The following is a 7,597-nucleotide window of genomic DNA, read 5'->3' as shown; positions in this document are numbered from 1 at the left end:
GAAGACTCTTATTGGTCTACTGAAGCAATAGTCAATAACACTAATGCTCTAGTTTTTGTGGTAGTGTTGACGAGCAGTTAGGCTAATCGGGGGGTAGTGCTAAGCATTTGTTGTACTCACAGAGGCAATAAATGATAAATGATAAACACACTCCATGAACAAAGTTGAGACTAAATTAGAAAAATAGTACTTCTTTTTATATAAATATTTAGACCATGAACTTGGGGTCCAAGCTAAATACTTTTCGAAATGTGGTAAAATCACAGTAAATGCAATAATCACAGTTGGGCGCAATTGCACATGATACATTTCCTATGGATGGAAAAAATCTAGGCAATACAGTTACTTATGTGGTTCACCTTTGGAATTCAGAGGCTTTAGAGGCCAATGTCCAAGTTCCAAGGCAAAGTTCTCAGGAGCTTCTCAGATTTCACCTGGAGCAAGGAGCAAGGGGACTTTGTAGCTGGTGTGCTTTGAAGGAAGGGGGCCAGCCATAAAAGTAAAGCAAAGAGGGACTTGACGGCAAGTCCAGGGGCTCTCAAGGGAGAGTAGAGGTCCCAAGGTCTCTGGGGCCAAGGGAGCACAGCTGTTTCAGAGATGCTTTGGCCAGGGCGGGTTGAGTGCAGTGAAGATGTGCTGCTCGGCAATGGGACGCAAAGAGACACCACGTGGTCAGGGTTCGGCACTTTGAATCAATGATTCTGAAGCTGCTGGGTCTCTGCTGAGATGGAACTCCGGAATCCTGCTGTCCCTCTTTGGGTACTGGCCCACTGTAAAGTGGTGGGTCACCTGGACTCAGGTTTGTAGGTTTTTGCAGCAGGAGGTACCCCGGATATTCATGCCTTTCATCTCCAGTGGGTCCTGGAGCCTCAAGAGTTAGTGCAGAGCCCAAACTGATTCTCCAGAGCAGGTGAACTTTGACTGGCACTCAGAGACACCAGTTGGCCTGGAGAGCTGGATGATGCTGGACTGGACTTTGCTGAGTTTGAGACCTTTGGATGCAGGGAGATAGCTCTGCTAATGGAAGGGAGTCCTTGGTGATTTTTAAAGTGCTGATGACCCTCTGGGGTTTGTGGAGGCCACATAGTGATGGGACCAACTGAAGGATGTTGATTGTCGAGTTCTGTGGTGGCACTCAGGTGTTCATGTAATAAAAGCTGACCTATAGGTCAAACGGATGTCTGACATGCAGGTGGGGTGACCCTCCCTGGTTGCCAGGTACCTGCTTCGTTCCAGTCGAGTGCAGCTGAGCTGAGAGTTTGAAGACTCACTTGGTGCCTCCCGATCCTACTAGACGGACTGGCCTCCACCGCTCCGGGAGTTCCACTTGCCCATGGAGAGAACAGGGCTCCTGGGCAGAGTGCCTGGAAACGCTCTTTGATTCGTGGAGACCAACTCCTGGAGGAGAAGCCTTGATGGGGCACTGGCTGTCTCACCCCGCAGGTGGCGGACAGATGGATGCTGCTGCCTTCCTCCTATCTCTCCTAAACTCGCAGGTGGGATGAACATTGCATAAAGTTGAATGTGACTCTTGGCAATGGATCACACATCGATGAAGATAACAGCTATCTGCAAGCATTAGTGTGACATGCAGGACACCTTGATCATCAATACATCAAACACACCTTGCTGCCCTGGTTTCCTCCCATGGCTACACCTGTCTGAGGGTTGCTCGATTGTCAATCGCCCTGGACGTGGCTTGGGCCGTCACTGCATATCTTCACTCCGTTCATCCCCCTAGAGAGAAGATGGTGTGAAATCATTGCTAGGTAAATGGGTGGGAGCCGTGCAGTCTGCCCGGAGGATTCAACTTGGCTTGAAGATCATTCTCCTGGGTGGGCAGGCATATCCCTTCCACGGGATCACCTCCCCTGAGCAACCGGCCCCTGCATGGTGCATTTCCTTTGTGTTGGTACACCGTGATTGGCTCTGGGTCAGCTGGAAAGGTTTCAAAGTGACAGGTGGCTTTCTACTCTGGAGAAGAGTGTTACAGGTCCACTGGCAGCAGCTTCACCATGTCTGCGGGGTGAGGGAGTCTCCCCAGGCAACCACTCCACGACTCTTCTTAGGATTGGCCAGGTAAGGGAATGTGGACTGGCCCCCCTGCTCCCAGTGTGACAGTTGACTGGGGCAGACTGTGCTCAGTGCACCCTGATCTCGATGTGCCGTTGGGCAGGGAGGCCCATGCCGGCCACCAAGGGTTTGTGGTGATTTCAGTTAAGCACCTGACCCGTCTTGAAACATGGACTAACAGGTCTAATACATGCCCGAGTCAGAGGGCCGATCTAAACCTTGTGGCTAATTGAAGGTGAGGGCTGGCACGAGATAGATGAGGTGGGATCCTCTGGCAAAGCCAGTAGTGGGCACACCACTGGCCCGTCTAGCCTGCTCCATCAGGAAAGTGGAGCATGAGTATGCATGACAGGATCCATAAGATGGTGAACTACGCCTGAGTAGGGCAGAGCCAGAGGAAACTCTGATGAGGTCTATAGTGGTCCTGATGTGCAAATCGATGATTCTACCTCAGTATAGGGACCTAAGACTAATTGAAACATCTGGTAGCTGACTCCCTCCAAAGATTCCCTCAGGATAGCTGGCTTTTAGAACCCCCAGCTTTATCTGGTAAAGCTAATGTTCTTAGAGCCGAAATGATCTCAACCTATTCTCAAACTTGAAATGAGTACGAAGCTGGGCTTGGAATGCGAGTAACTAGTGGTCCACTTTTTGTAAACAGAACTGGTGCTGTTGGATGAACCAAATGCCGGGTTAAGGCGCCCGAAGCTGACGATCATTAGACCCCAAAAAAAGGTGTTGGTTAATATGGACAGCAGGACAGTGGCCATGGAAGTCAGAATCCACTAAGGAGTGTGTAACAACACAGATGCCTAATCAACTAGCTCTGAAAATGGATGGCGTTGGAGCGTCCCACCCATACCCTGCCATTATTGGTGCTGAGAGCAATGGGGGCTAAGGTACAATGAGTAGGAATGCCACTGCGATGCCCACAGAAGTCCGGGGTGATGGCCTGGGTGGAACCACCGCAGGTGTAGATTTTGCTGGTAGTAGCAAATATGCAAATGAGAACTTTAAAGGCCAAAGTGGAGAAGGGTTTCATGTGAACAGCAGTTGAACATGAGCCACTCGGTCCTAAGGGATAGGCGAGCAACATTTGGAAGGGGTGGGCGATGGCCACCATTGCCCTCGGCCGATTGAAAGGGAGTCGGGTCCACATCCCCGAACCTGGAGTGGCTGGGAAGGTGCCTTCACGGTGTCCAGTGCATTACTGCAAACAATCCTAGAGAAGCTAGCAGAAGCCCCAGGGGGAGTTTTTTTTGTTTTTGTGAGGGAAGGGTACCCTGGAATGGGTTCACCCCGAGAGAGGGGCAGAGGGGCCCGAGCCTTGGAAAGTATTGTGTTTCCCCTCGCCATCCAGTGAGCTCTCACTTGTCCCTGAAAATCTGGGGGAGATTGTGTAAATATCGTGCTGGACCGTACCTATATCCACAGCAGGTGAATAGCTTCTGGCATGTTGGAACTATGTAGGTAAGGGAAGTCGTCAAGTTAGATCTGTAACTTGGGCATCAGGATTGGCTCTCGGCAGTGGGTTGGTCAGGCTAGGGCATGAAGCAGGGCTGGGCACGAGCCACGGCTGGATGAGGCATCGCCTCTGGGGTGGCGGCAACTCTCAACATGAGGCAGGCCCTTTCAGTGGATTGCCCTAGCTGCGCTGGTCGCCTATTGCTGGGGCCGATGTTCTGCCTCAGCCAAAGCCTAGCAGCTGACTTAAAACTGGTACTGACAAGGGGAATCCAACTGTCTAATTAAAACAAAGCATTGCGAAGGCTCGAGGTGGGTGCTGATGTGATGTGATTTCTGCTCAGTGCTCTGAATGTCAAAGTAAAGAAATTCATTCAATTGCTTGTAAACAGCAGGAGTAACCATGACTCTCTTAACCTCTTATCAATCGTAGAGGTACTTTACCTTCAAGTGGTCCTAATAGTAACTATCTCTATACCACTATACTCTTTGAGAAGAAGTCTATAGAGATAGGCCAAACAAGGTTCTATTATGACTGTGAGCATGATAGTGAGACATGGCAAAGCTGGCAATCACAATTCCCAATGGGGTCGTTCCTGGAGATTAAATCCACATTAAGATGTTGAAAGGAGGTGCTATCTTTTCCACAAATCATTTACCTCTGTACCGATAATTGTCAGTTTAACACCTGATTCTAGCAACGCGATAAATAACAATTAATCTAAGCACACTTTGTCACCTTGTTCATCCTCCGCAATAACAAAAGATGAGGTAAATATAGACCTCATTGAAAGCACAGAATTTGTGGCTTCTTCAGCCAAGAGTAACATTGTTGCATCAAGATTCAAGAATTTACCTAATGTTTATGAGGTCAATGATAGACTCAAACCCAAGAAAAGTGATTTCACCTAAAAAGTATCTTCCTGTAAATGGCCCAATGATAAATACAAATATGATTTATGTGGAGATATAATGGGAACTTTCACAGAGCTTAGAAAGCATGTCTACAATAAACATAGATTATTTTATCTGAAAACATATTGCTCAAAATGTGACTAGGAAGCCGAATTCCACATTGCATGTCACTATGCAAAATGCAAAGGCAGAATAAAAAGGAGAGCTTCAACTCCTTTATAGCTTCTTAGATTCAGAACAACAATTGGAATGTCACAATATGCTCAGAATCAACATTCAAAAGAGCAAATTGAAGCTAAACTCACAGCTCTAGAAAGTAGCAAACCATACACATTGTGGTCACAAGAAGAAGTACTGCTGCTAGCTGTATTGGAAAACGTATACAAAATTAAAAGACATATAAATGTACTCATGGTTCTGCATTTTGCCAATAGAAACAGGAAACAAATTGCAGAAAAAAGAAGGGATAGATGAGATAAAAGTAAGAAAAGGCAAAGGATGTACTGCAAGCATCCAACAACACTGAAAGTGACTCCAACGATTAACTAGAAATATCAGTGAAAATAACAAAGTGAAAGTTGTAAAGATTTTATCAACAAAAAGCATGTTGCAAACCTCACTCACTTTGCGGACCTGAAAGATAGAAATTCTGATGTTTAGAAATACTCCAAAAATCCAAAGCATCACGATGCCGCTATAAACCTGATGGATGAAATTGTGACTTATATTTCAGAAAACACCTGTAATATAAGTCCTATTGCTGTCAATCACAATGAACTTCTAAGTGAACCCAGTAATGTGCCTATGACTAATGCGCAAGAAAACATCTGAATGTCCCAGTCCAAAACAACATACCAAACAAAGACCAGAAAAATGGAAGGCTCAAAAGAACGCATAAGAAAGGGTATGCAAAAAGCAAAGGGCAACTAGAAGGAACAACAGGCAATGTTTAAGACAAACAAAAAGAAAATTGCCAGAGTACTCACTGATGATGCAGAAGATGCCACTTACCAAATCAGTGCTGATAATATCGTTCAATACCTCAAAGATATTATGGAAAAAGAGAACAGGAAAAAACACAAATCCATACCTATTGATAGGATACTGCAAGAATGGAATGTTGAAAGACAATATAAACAAATAACACTGCTTGAAATAACTAAAGCTTTCGAACAATCTAACTTAAATAATGCAGTGGGGCCTAACAACATTGGCTGAAATTATCTTAACAATGTTCACAATAAACAACCAAGAATGCTGCCCTAAATATTATTGACTTGGTTAACTGTCAGAAGAGTTCCAGAATCTATAAAGGAAAACCATTCAATACTGATCCCAAAGAATGTAGTGATCAGTGAACTAAACAAAATTAGCAAGTGGTTACCAATTTCAATTGATACACCATTCATGACGCTAATTCAAAAATCTTGATCAAAAGAATTACAGCATACATCAATTTGGATATGAGACAAAAAGGCTTCATGAAAGTGAGAGGTTGTTTCAAAACTATGACTCTCCTTCACAATATTTTAAAAGTGGCACAAAAGAATAAACACTCACTTGCAGTGGTGTTCATAGATATCTCCAAAACCTTTGGCTATGTCAGCCATGGTCACATAATATGGAGTCTCGAAATGCATAGAGTTCCGTCATACATCAGAGACTTGTACACAGAAGTAACAACATTTTTAATGGGAAAAACTTAATCTATACAAAAAATAACAACAACATCTGGAGTTAAACAAGGTGAAAAGTTATCCCCACTTTTGTTTAACATTGCCATGGATCTCCGAATGTGGAATCTTCAGAATACTGGCAAGGGCTACACATCCAGCTCAGATGGTCTTATTGAGCAGTTCGCCACTCTTCCCTTTGCCCATTATATAGCTGTACTCAGCAACACCTGGGAAGGAATGAGTACTAATCGGAAAATCATCCAAAAATGTAGTAAAGCTACAGGTTAAAAACTAAATGTAAAAACAGACCCATGATTTCTTCATAAGTCACCATAAAGACAAAGTCCTGGTGAATAACTGCAAACCATGGCAATTTGAAAGGCACAATATTGAGAGCATTTATCCAGGTGACACCTCAGATTGAACCTGGATCCACACACCGGCCATACAAGTAACAGCAAAATAAATGAGGTTCTCACAAATTTGGGCTAAATAAGTTGACAATGTACCACTCAAGCCTTCTAACAAGGTTGAAATCTTGTGTTAGTATATGGTTTCTAATTTGTCATTTAAATTGGAAATTGCAGACACAGAAGCAAAAACTCGCATCATTCTAAGTCGGACAATAAAGTAATATATGAAGTACTTCCTCCACGTGTCTGCATACACCTGCAATGGTCTCCTCTAATCAAAAAGATTATATGGGGGCCTAAGTATGCCAAAGCTATGTACAGCAATAGGACTCAACAAATTCAACAATCTACTATATCTCAAAGAAACTCCAGACTTATACTTTGCTCACTCTTATATATATGCAGAGAAATAGTAAATGAAAAGATTAGTACTATCATTAAATCCCAAAAATGTAACATTGTGGAGAGTAGATTCCTGAGCAATGATTTTCTGTTATTAACTGCATAAGACTAGAGATAAGAGGAATTCGGGAAATGGAAAAAACTCCCTGCCCACGGTGATGGTATTAATTATCTAGCAGACAATCCAACCTCAAACTTCTGGATTAACAAATGCAACAATTTAAAAGAAAACCAACACATGGTTGCGCTAATGCTGAGAGCAAATATTCAATTCACCACAGAAACCATCTCTGGAAGAACAAACTGAACATTTGCTACTTACAGATATTTTAAAGATGTTTGTGAAACAATTGCTCACATTTTAGGTACATGTCCCAAAACCAAGGGCATAGGGATCAAAAGACATAACAACAGTTTGGAACTTCTCATTAATAGAGCGAAAAGATGGGGTTGTATGAAATATAGGGGACCTCATGTCAAAAATAGTCAAGGTTAACTCCAAAAACCAGTTGTAGTAATCACCAAAGATGGTACCGCTTTAGTGATTGATGTCCCAATTTGATATGAAAACTCACAAAATTACCTTGAACTAGCATTTGAGGGTGAAGGTAAATACTATCAGCATTTATCACAGGAAATAAAAAAACTTCAGCA

General features: G+C 43.6%; 2 pseudogenes; both read left to right on the top strand.

Annotated features, from left to right (window-relative positions):
• Nucleotides 1–1,526: 1,526 nt before the first annotated feature.
• LOC147679959 (5.8S ribosomal RNA) lies at nucleotides 1,527–1,671 on the top strand (annotated as a pseudogene).
• Nucleotides 1,672–2,246: 575 nt separating this feature from the next.
• On the top strand, nucleotides 2,247–3,527 carry LOC147679958 (28S ribosomal RNA; annotated as a pseudogene).
• The last annotated feature ends 4,070 nt before the right edge of the window (nucleotides 3,528–7,597 follow it).

Source organism: Lissotriton vulgaris, chromosome 11, assembly GCF_964263255.1.
Source record: "Lissotriton vulgaris chromosome 11, aLisVul1.2, whole genome shotgun sequence".
Taxonomy (NCBI): Eukaryota; Metazoa; Chordata; class Amphibia; order Caudata; family Salamandridae; genus Lissotriton; species Lissotriton vulgaris.
Note: the sequence above shows the minus strand (reverse complement) of the source record. Positions and strands in the feature narration are given on the sequence as shown.